Consider the following 8,854-nt stretch of genomic DNA (forward strand, 5'->3'; position numbering starts at 1 on the left):
CAGAGGGGTGGAAGTCAAAATGTAATCCTTCTAAAGGAAATTACCCTTAATTGAGCTTAATAGGCTCACAGGGGAACCAAATAGGAATGACATCATCCTGGGCTAAATGTTCACCACCCCAAGACCCGTGTGCAGCACCCCCAGGTCTATACCTCATGGCATGATCCTTCAATGGCTTCCTGTTGCTCATGGAACAGATGCCTCATGTACACAGCAGTAAATTAACTTCTTCATTTTCTGGGGCCCCCTCAGGGAGTCTCCTCTGACCTGATCCAACCACCTGTTGTTACACGTGGTCTTAGTCCATTTTCTGTGGGAGTGTCTGAATATCATGCATGGAGAGCTCCACTAGGCAGGGTTGCTTTCGCTCATGGGTCTGAAGCTTGGGAAGCTCACACTTGGATGCTGGCTTCTGAGGAGGTGCTTCCTTGTTGTTGGGGGCTCTGCAGAGCTCTGAGGTGCTTTGGGGCCTCACGTGGTTAAAGGGACTGAGTGTCCTTGCTCGGGTCTCCCCTTTTACAAAGCCATAGTCCCACTACATCAGTGCCCTACCTTTATGGCTCCATTTAACCCTAATTTCCTCCCCAAAGTCCCACCTGTAAAAATACCTTAGTTAATTCCCACCTTCACAGAAGCGATGTCATTTTAACATGAGTTTTCTGAGGACATTCAAACCATCGCAACTGGGGTTTCTGTCAGCATGCTCTAAGCTACCAAGGGTAAGGGTATGCATCCCTGTCTGGTCCTTGACACATACTGTGGACTCAAACATTTGTTGAAGAAGGAATGAATGTTTGCAGTCCTCTCCAGCCAAATCTACTCTTCCCATCAAATCATGCTGGGGTGGGGGTGGGGGGTGGCGCACTGATAAACCCCTACAGCTGATCAAAATGACTGAATGCACTGGTCTTCCCAGGACCCCTTGCTTTTTATTAGTGAAGAGAATGTTGTGTTAAAGAAATGGCATTGCATACAGATGAGGAGTAGAGAAGGGGAGAGCTGGAACTAGGAAACACCTCCAGGTAAATGGTGTCATATGGCTGGATACTTACTGCTCCCTTGAGAGTCTAAGCAGCACTCCCAACCACAGCAGCTGTTAACTTCCCAGTGGATTTCCCTGCCAGTGAACCAAGAACAGTGTATCTTTCCTCCTTTCTTCTAATTATGTCTCTCCTGAAAAAAATCTGCTCATGTCCTCATCATAAAAGCAATATTTTTGCCAGGCGGTGGTAGGGAACACCTTTAATCCCAGCACTCAGGAGGCAGAGCCAGGTGCATCTCTGTGAGTTCGAGGCCAGCCTTGTCTACAGAGTGAGATCCAGGACAGGCACCAAAACTACACAGAGAAACCCTGTCTCAAAAAAACATTAGAAAAAAGGCAATATTTCTAGACCTCCATCCCATACACCTAAATAACCACTTCTTTATAAAAACAAAAACAGTTTTACCTGCAACTTCCTATGTGAATGAGGCTGGCGTTTAACTTGTGGTGACTCTTGTTTCTTGCCTCCTGAGTGCTGATCACTGAGCGCTGATCTTCTCTGACTGCATTTGAAGTGTAGTGATCTCCAGACTTAAGCAGCTCTTCCATGTTTGTGAGACTGTGCTGGGCTGCAGGTGGAGCAATGCAGTAGAACACTTGGCTAGCATGTACCAGGCCTCGGATTCCAGTACTGAAAATCAACCAATTAGCCAACCAGCCAACCAGCCAGCCAACCAGCCAACCAACCAACCAGCCAAAAAGCCAGCCAACCAACCAACTAACCAACCAACCAACCAACCAACCAACCAGCCAGCCAGCCAGCCAGCCTACCAGCCAGCCAGCCAGCCAACCAGCCAACCAACCAGCCAACCAGCCAATCAGCCAGCCAGCAAGCCAACCAGCCAACCAACCAACCAACCAGTCAGTCAATCAATCAATCAATCAATCAATCATCAACCAACCAACCAATCAATCATGCTGGGTTTCATTTCTCTCTCTCTCTCTCTCCTATAAATTTTTACTTCTTTGCTATATACTCTCTACAACAGGGCTTTTTGACTGATCCTGTAACCAATGATGAACCACCAATTACTAGAAAACTGAAATAATAAAGAGACATATAGAACATAAACTCCCAATTTTGGTTACTAGATTTAATAGACATAAAATAACTGTCAAATTACTATAAAGGTCCTTCCTACATGCTTGCTCTGAAAGGCCATGCTTACCCACAGACTGGTCAGTAAACAGTGCGTAGATGAGCACTAGTTCATGGACCACACTTTAAATATCACTGAACTGGTTCACCAGCAGTTGGGCCACATAATCTGTTTTTCTAAGAAAAAGTAAGATATCCAGTGACATCTTAATTGTCTTATTTTGTTTAGTATGCTCTATGATAGTTTCCCAACTTCAAAATGCCTACTGATGCATTCCTCAGAATGTACTCCAGTTAAGCTACACAGAAAATCATAGTATTTCCGTTTAAAAGAAAAGATCTAACACCTCTCTCTATCTACCCTACCTCACACTTCAATAAAGTAACACAAATCCACTCTGCACAAAATGCTCCTCCACCTTTAAATGTCTGACAATCTCCCCTAAATTATACCACCAGCTGGGGAGTAAGCATTCAAACACATGAACATCTGGGGGACGATTCACCTCAAACAGTGACAATATGTGACCTTTCTGCGTGGCAAATAAAGAGGTCTTGTTTTGCCTTGTTCAGGAACCTCTACCTGAAAGGTGAAGATGAATCTGTAGCACACTGGGCACAGAAGTCTGGTCTTTTCCTCGGCATCTGAAATATCCACTGCTGGTTGGAGACAAAATCCTCAACCCGCCTTGGCAATGAAGTTTTTCCCTTTAGTGGATGATGTGAAGCCCATCTGAACTCAGTGCTGTTGCTGCCCTCTGCTGCTTCCTTTGAGAATTGCCGGGAGCTGGATTCCTGGGGCTGCTGGGAGTGGTAAAATCCCACCTTTGTGGAGGGGATCCGTGATGGGCATGCACTTTACTCAAGATTTGATTAAGCATCCTACACTTCACTTTTCACAGCACCTTCCCGTCTCAGCTCTTCACTTTGATGTGGGAATACAATCCATAGCTTCTTCTGGGTACTGCTTGCAAATGCTATCACCTTAAGCTCAGCCTACCCTCAACTGAAAACATGGTCAAGTCTCAAACCTGCTCTTTATTTTCGCCTTTTGTTTGTGCCCCATGGCACGCTCACACTGGAATGGAGTCTCAAATATGCTGTGACTTCTACTTCATACACACATGTCCAGGTTGCCATTTCCTGCTTTTATGATTTAGTGAATACTTTTAAAAAGGGGGCACTAGGGATTGAACCCAGGCCCCTTTGCATACTAAGCATGTATCTTAGTTAGGGTTTCCATTGCTGTGATGAAACACCATCACCAAAAAGCAAGTTGGGGAGGAAAGGGTTTATTTGGCTTACACTTCCACAGCACTGTCCATCATTGAAGGAAGTCAGAACAGAAACTCAAGCAGGACAGGAACCTGGAGGTAGGAGCTGATTCAGAGGCCATGGAGGGGTGCTGCTTACTGACTTGTTCCCCATTGACTTGTTCAGCCTGCTTTCTTATAGAACCCAGGACCACCAGCCCAGGGATAGCACCACCTAAAATGGGCTGGACCCTTCCCATCAATCATTAATTAAGAAAATGCCCTACAGCTGCATCTTACAGAGGTATTTTCTCAGTTGAGGTTCCTTCCTTTCAGATAACTCTAGCTTGTGTCAAGTTGACCTAAACTTATCCAGCACAGCCTGTGACTTCGCCACTGAACTGCACTCACAGCCTTAACAGTTCTTTACTATCCAGCCCAGTCACAGCTCTCTCTCTAGTATGTTCCTAACCACTTAAGGGGACACTGTCTCACTGCAGCTATGTTAGGTCCTTGTCTTGCTGCTGTGATAAAAATACCTGACAAGAACTCAAGGGAAGAAGAGCAGAGTGCTTATTGTGGCTTACAATTTGAGGGCAGTGTAGCCAGAAGGTTCTCTGCTCCAGAGTTCCTCTGGTCCCGCAGCCACTTATAAAATAATCACTCAGAGGCTTAATATTATTTACAAACTGTATGGTCTATGGCAGGCCTCTTGCTAGCTAGCTCTTATATCTTAAGTTAACCCATTTCTATTAATCTATGTTTTGCCAGTGGCTTACCAGTCTGCTGGCATGGTGTTCCTTGGGTGGCAGGCTGGCGTCTCTCCGACCCCGCCTTTCTTCTTCCTGTATATCTGCTTAGATTTTTCCGCCTGCCTCTAAGCTGCCTTGCCATAGGCCAAGGCAGCTTATTTATTAACCAGTGGGAACAACATATATTCACAGCATACAGAAAGACATCCCCAACACCCCATCAAAACAGGAGAGGCATGGTGGCAGGAGGTGCTGGTCACACTGGATCTAGTCAGGAGTGGAGTATAAACAGGAACTCAGTGCCTGACCCCAGTGACCCACTTCCTCCAGCAACATTCCACCTTTTAAAGGTTCCACAACCGTCCCAAACAGCAGCAAGAGGACCAAGTATTCAAATATAAGTGATGAGGGGCATTTCACATTTAAACCATGGCACCAACCTGGGACACAGGCCCATGGAATGGGCCACCTACAGTTAGGATAAGTCTCCCTGCCTCAATGAACCTAATCTAGAAACTCCTACAGATAGAGCCAGGCAGGGGTTAGTCTCCTAGTTGATCTAGGTCCTGCTGAGTAGACAATATTAACCATCATGATGAGTCTAAAATCCATAGTTTGGGCCAGGCACACAGGATCTGCAAGCACTATGAGCAACAGTCCCCTAGAGAATGCCAGTTCCATGACCAGAAGAATTGCCATATTTACAATGACAAACTTATTCTTGTTGTGGGGATGTTTGTACAATATGTGAAGATGTATTGCTGTGGTTGGTGTAATAAAAAGCTAAACAGCCAATAGCTAGAAAGGAGGGTATAGGCGGGACTTCCAGACAGAGGGAGAACTCTGGGAAGAAGAAGGCAGGGTTGTCAGCCAGCCTGGGAGGAAGCAGCACGGGCAGGTACAGAGATGAGGTAACAAGCCCCATGGAAGAATGTAGATATAAAAAAAATGGGTTAATTTAAGTTATAAGAACTAGTTAGGAACAAGCCTAAATTAAGGCTGAGCTTTTAATTAATAATAAGTCTCCATGTCATTATTTGTGGGCTCAAGAAAGAGCTACTACAGGTTCTGCCTATTGGACTGAGTTAAACCAGAGCCGCAGATCCAGTTTTCTGGCAGACAACAAAAACAAAGGTGGAAAATGAACCTTTTTGATCATCCAGGATCGACTGTCTCCAGATGGTCATAGAGTTGACTCACAAGTTATCTGAGGTCACAGAGTCAACACGTGTGTTGTCCTCTTTCTGTTACTGCAGCAAGGCCACGAGATAAATGAACTTTCAGAAAAGGGAAGGCTTATTTTAGCTTACAGTTCGGTTCAGTTACTTTTGCACCAAAGTGGCCATGGAGGAGATACCCCCAGTAACCCTAAATGTTTCCAGCACTTTCCAATAGCACCAAGCAGGGAACCAAGCCTTTAACATACCCATCTCCAGACAACAGCCTTAATTTAAACTATAATAGCAATCTTCATGGTTTGATAATATTTTATTTATTACTATGAGTTGCTGCTCAAAATCAATATTTTTTATTCCAATTAAATTACACAGACTGTATTGCCTGTCTGCTTTACTCGTCATGACACTGAAGATTATGCATTTCTTTCCCAGGTCCTGACATTCACTGTTCCAGTGCTAAGGCTTCCCTAAGGACATCTCAGCCATAACCATAGGTTTAGATGAGGCAGAGGAGTTCTGTGAGTTCAAGGCCAGCTTGCCTACAGAGCAAGTTCCAGGACAGCCAGAATGACTCAGAGAAACCCTGTCTTGAAAAAACAAAAACAAACAAACAAAAACCCCCATAGGTTTAGATGAAGGAAATACAGCTCAAGGTAGCCATCTTTGAAGGGCTGCTTAAACCTGTGTTGTAGCAGGAGTAAGATGACTAGCAAGGACTTTAACAGCTCATGGCCCAAATACACTTTAATAAAGAGTGACCACCGATTCATTGTGCAGGACCCCTGTCAGTCGCCAAGTATCCACAGTAAGCACTTCCGGTATGCCAGGCACTGTTCACAGGACGTTGTTAGCAAAGCATAGGTTCCTGACCTTGTGGAACTGTTATTCTGATGGGGGTGGGGTGGGGTGGGGGGATACAGCCTAATAAATTAAATATAGTGTCAGACAATAAAGAGAGCTGTGGAAAGAAAATCGGAACAGGTACAGGAGGACAGAGACTCGGGTAAAGATAGCAGGTTAAGGGAGTCACCTCAGGGTGGGGACATCCAAACAAGACTGAGGCAGTCATGGTGTGGTGACCCAAGCCTCTAGTCCCAGGCAGGTGGATCTCTGTGAGTTCGAGGCCAGCCTGGTCTACAAAGCGAGTTCCAGGACATCCATGGCTATTACACAAAGAAAACCTGTCTCGGAAAACCAGAAAAGACTGAGGTGATGAGCTAGATCATGGTTTTCTGAAACGGTCTGGCACAGAGGAACTAACTTGAGAAGGCCCGAAGGCCCTAAGGCAGGATGACTAGTAACAGAAGAGGGACTCTAGGAAAAGCTTTAGATACCACTGTGAGGATTTCGGTGTTTACTTTTGAGTAAAGGGTGGAGCGATGATATGAGGCCTTTTTAAAAGGTCATCGTGCAAAAACAGAAAACAGCTTTAAAGTTCATCTCCTTCAGAAGCCTCCAAATACTCAGCTCGTCAGTGGCCACCACACACACCCTTTTGTCTCACATGCCACATCTCTCACTAACCCTTCCACTTTTCTGGTGGCTGCCTCACTAATAGCTCTGTGTCAGAGGTAAGAAAAAGGAGATTGCGTAGGTCATGACTTGCTTCAGGTTTGGATGAAGTGAATACAGTGCTGGAGTAAGGCACCCCTGAAGGGCTGCTTCAGCCAGGCTGAGTACCCCAGGATTCAGGAAGTGAAGATGCTGGTAGTCGGGAGTAGCACACTTGTGGGCCAATCACCACACGTGCCTTCATTTTAAAATTTGACACCCATCTTACACACGGTGCACCTTACGCGTACATCTGATTTGATTTCTAACTTTCCAGTTTGAGCTGTATCGTGGCAGTCTGTTAAGGTTTTGGCTGTTAAGTTGACAGGGCACATCCCTGAACCATCTTTTCTCTGGAAGATTTTTTTAAAACCACAGTGGCTTAAACCTTCTCAGGCATTGCTGTACTTCTGAGCCTACAGAGCTATGAAGAAAACACAGAAACTGAAAGTGTTAATTTATTTTAATATTTAAAGAGTATACTATATCTGTTAAATCTAATGATGAATTCAAGTTTGTTTTCAGTTCAAACATTGTATTCAATTTAACTGCATTTATTTTCTTATATACATGCATTCTTCTTCTTCTTCTTCTTCTTCTTCTTCTTCTTCTTCTTCTTATTATTATTATTATTATTATTATCATCATTACTATTATTAATGTTAGCATTTAGGCATCTGTACTGGCCTGCCCCTTAGAATCCTGACAGGATATATCCTCAGCTGCAACCAATAAAAGCACCCCCTGCGCACATTCGCTGTTTCTTTATAAAAGGTGGGCCTTGCCCACCTCCTGTCTCTTCTCTTTCTCTTCCTTAGCTCTGCCTAGGGGCCGGTCTCTGCCCCCTTCTCTTCCCATTCTCTCTCCTCCTTCAATAAACCTCCCACGTGGGCCGTTGTACGGTGTGACTCCTTCTCGCCGTTTTAAAAATTATAACAATTATTACTATTTGATAGGTGTTTTGCCTGATGTCCATGGAAGCTAAAGAGGGCACTCCGTCCTCTGGAACTAGAGTTAGAGATGGTTGTGAGCAATCATAAGGGTGCTAGGACTCTGAAAATTGAACCAAGGACTCTGGAAGAGCTGCCAGTGCTCTTAACCACTGAGCCATCTCTCCAGCACTCATTTTGATATTTTAACTGAGAAGTTGGCTACACAAAGACAATGGCCTGACCATACCTAAAACAGAATGTGACCCACAACTTGCACAGAAAAATAGCTCCTTTTCTAAAACAGTCTAGGAAGCCAGACTGTGGCTAACAATCCAAGAAGCTAAACAGTAGCATGTCTGGGACAGCTGGATCTTCATATTTCCCTAATTTAGTCCCTGCAACTCACTGCCAAACTGGGGAAGGCCAAAGAATATGCTTTCCAAGACAGATCACATAGGATCCTCCACCTCTGTCCCGCGGCTCTCAGCTTCCCCTGGCAAGCAGCCTCTATTGGCTGCACACTAGGCCAAAAGGCAAGTGCAGGCAACCCCCAGCCCGCCCCCGCATAGTAAGCGCTGAATAAACAGCGTTGCTTATCTTCCCTTGGTCATTGCGCAACCACTAAGTTTTGTTTTTAATTTTTTTTTTTTTTTTTGGTTTTTCGAGACAGAGTTTCTCTTGTGTAGCTTTGCGCCTTTCCTGGAACTCACTTGGTAGCCCAGGCTGGCCTCGAACTCACAGAGATCCGCCTGCCTCTGCCTCCCGAGTGCTGGGATTAAAGGCGTGCGCCACCACCGCCCGGCCTTGTTTTTAATTTTTAAACATTTATATGAATGGATATTTTGTCTGGGTACCCGCATGTGCATCATATGCGTGCCTAGTACTGGCAGAAGCAAGGGGACTTTGGATTTCCTGGATCTGGAGTTAAGGATGGTTGTGAGCCACCCCGTGAGTGCTGGGACTAGAACCCCGTTCCTCTGCAAGAGCAGTAAGTGCTCTCAACCGCTGAGCCACCTCTCCCGCCCCATCACTGAGCTTTTAATAGAT

Source organism: Peromyscus leucopus, chromosome 5 (genome assembly GCF_004664715.2).
Source record: "Peromyscus leucopus breed LL Stock chromosome 5, UCI_PerLeu_2.1, whole genome shotgun sequence".
NCBI classification, from domain to species: Eukaryota; Metazoa; Chordata; class Mammalia; order Rodentia; family Cricetidae; genus Peromyscus; species Peromyscus leucopus.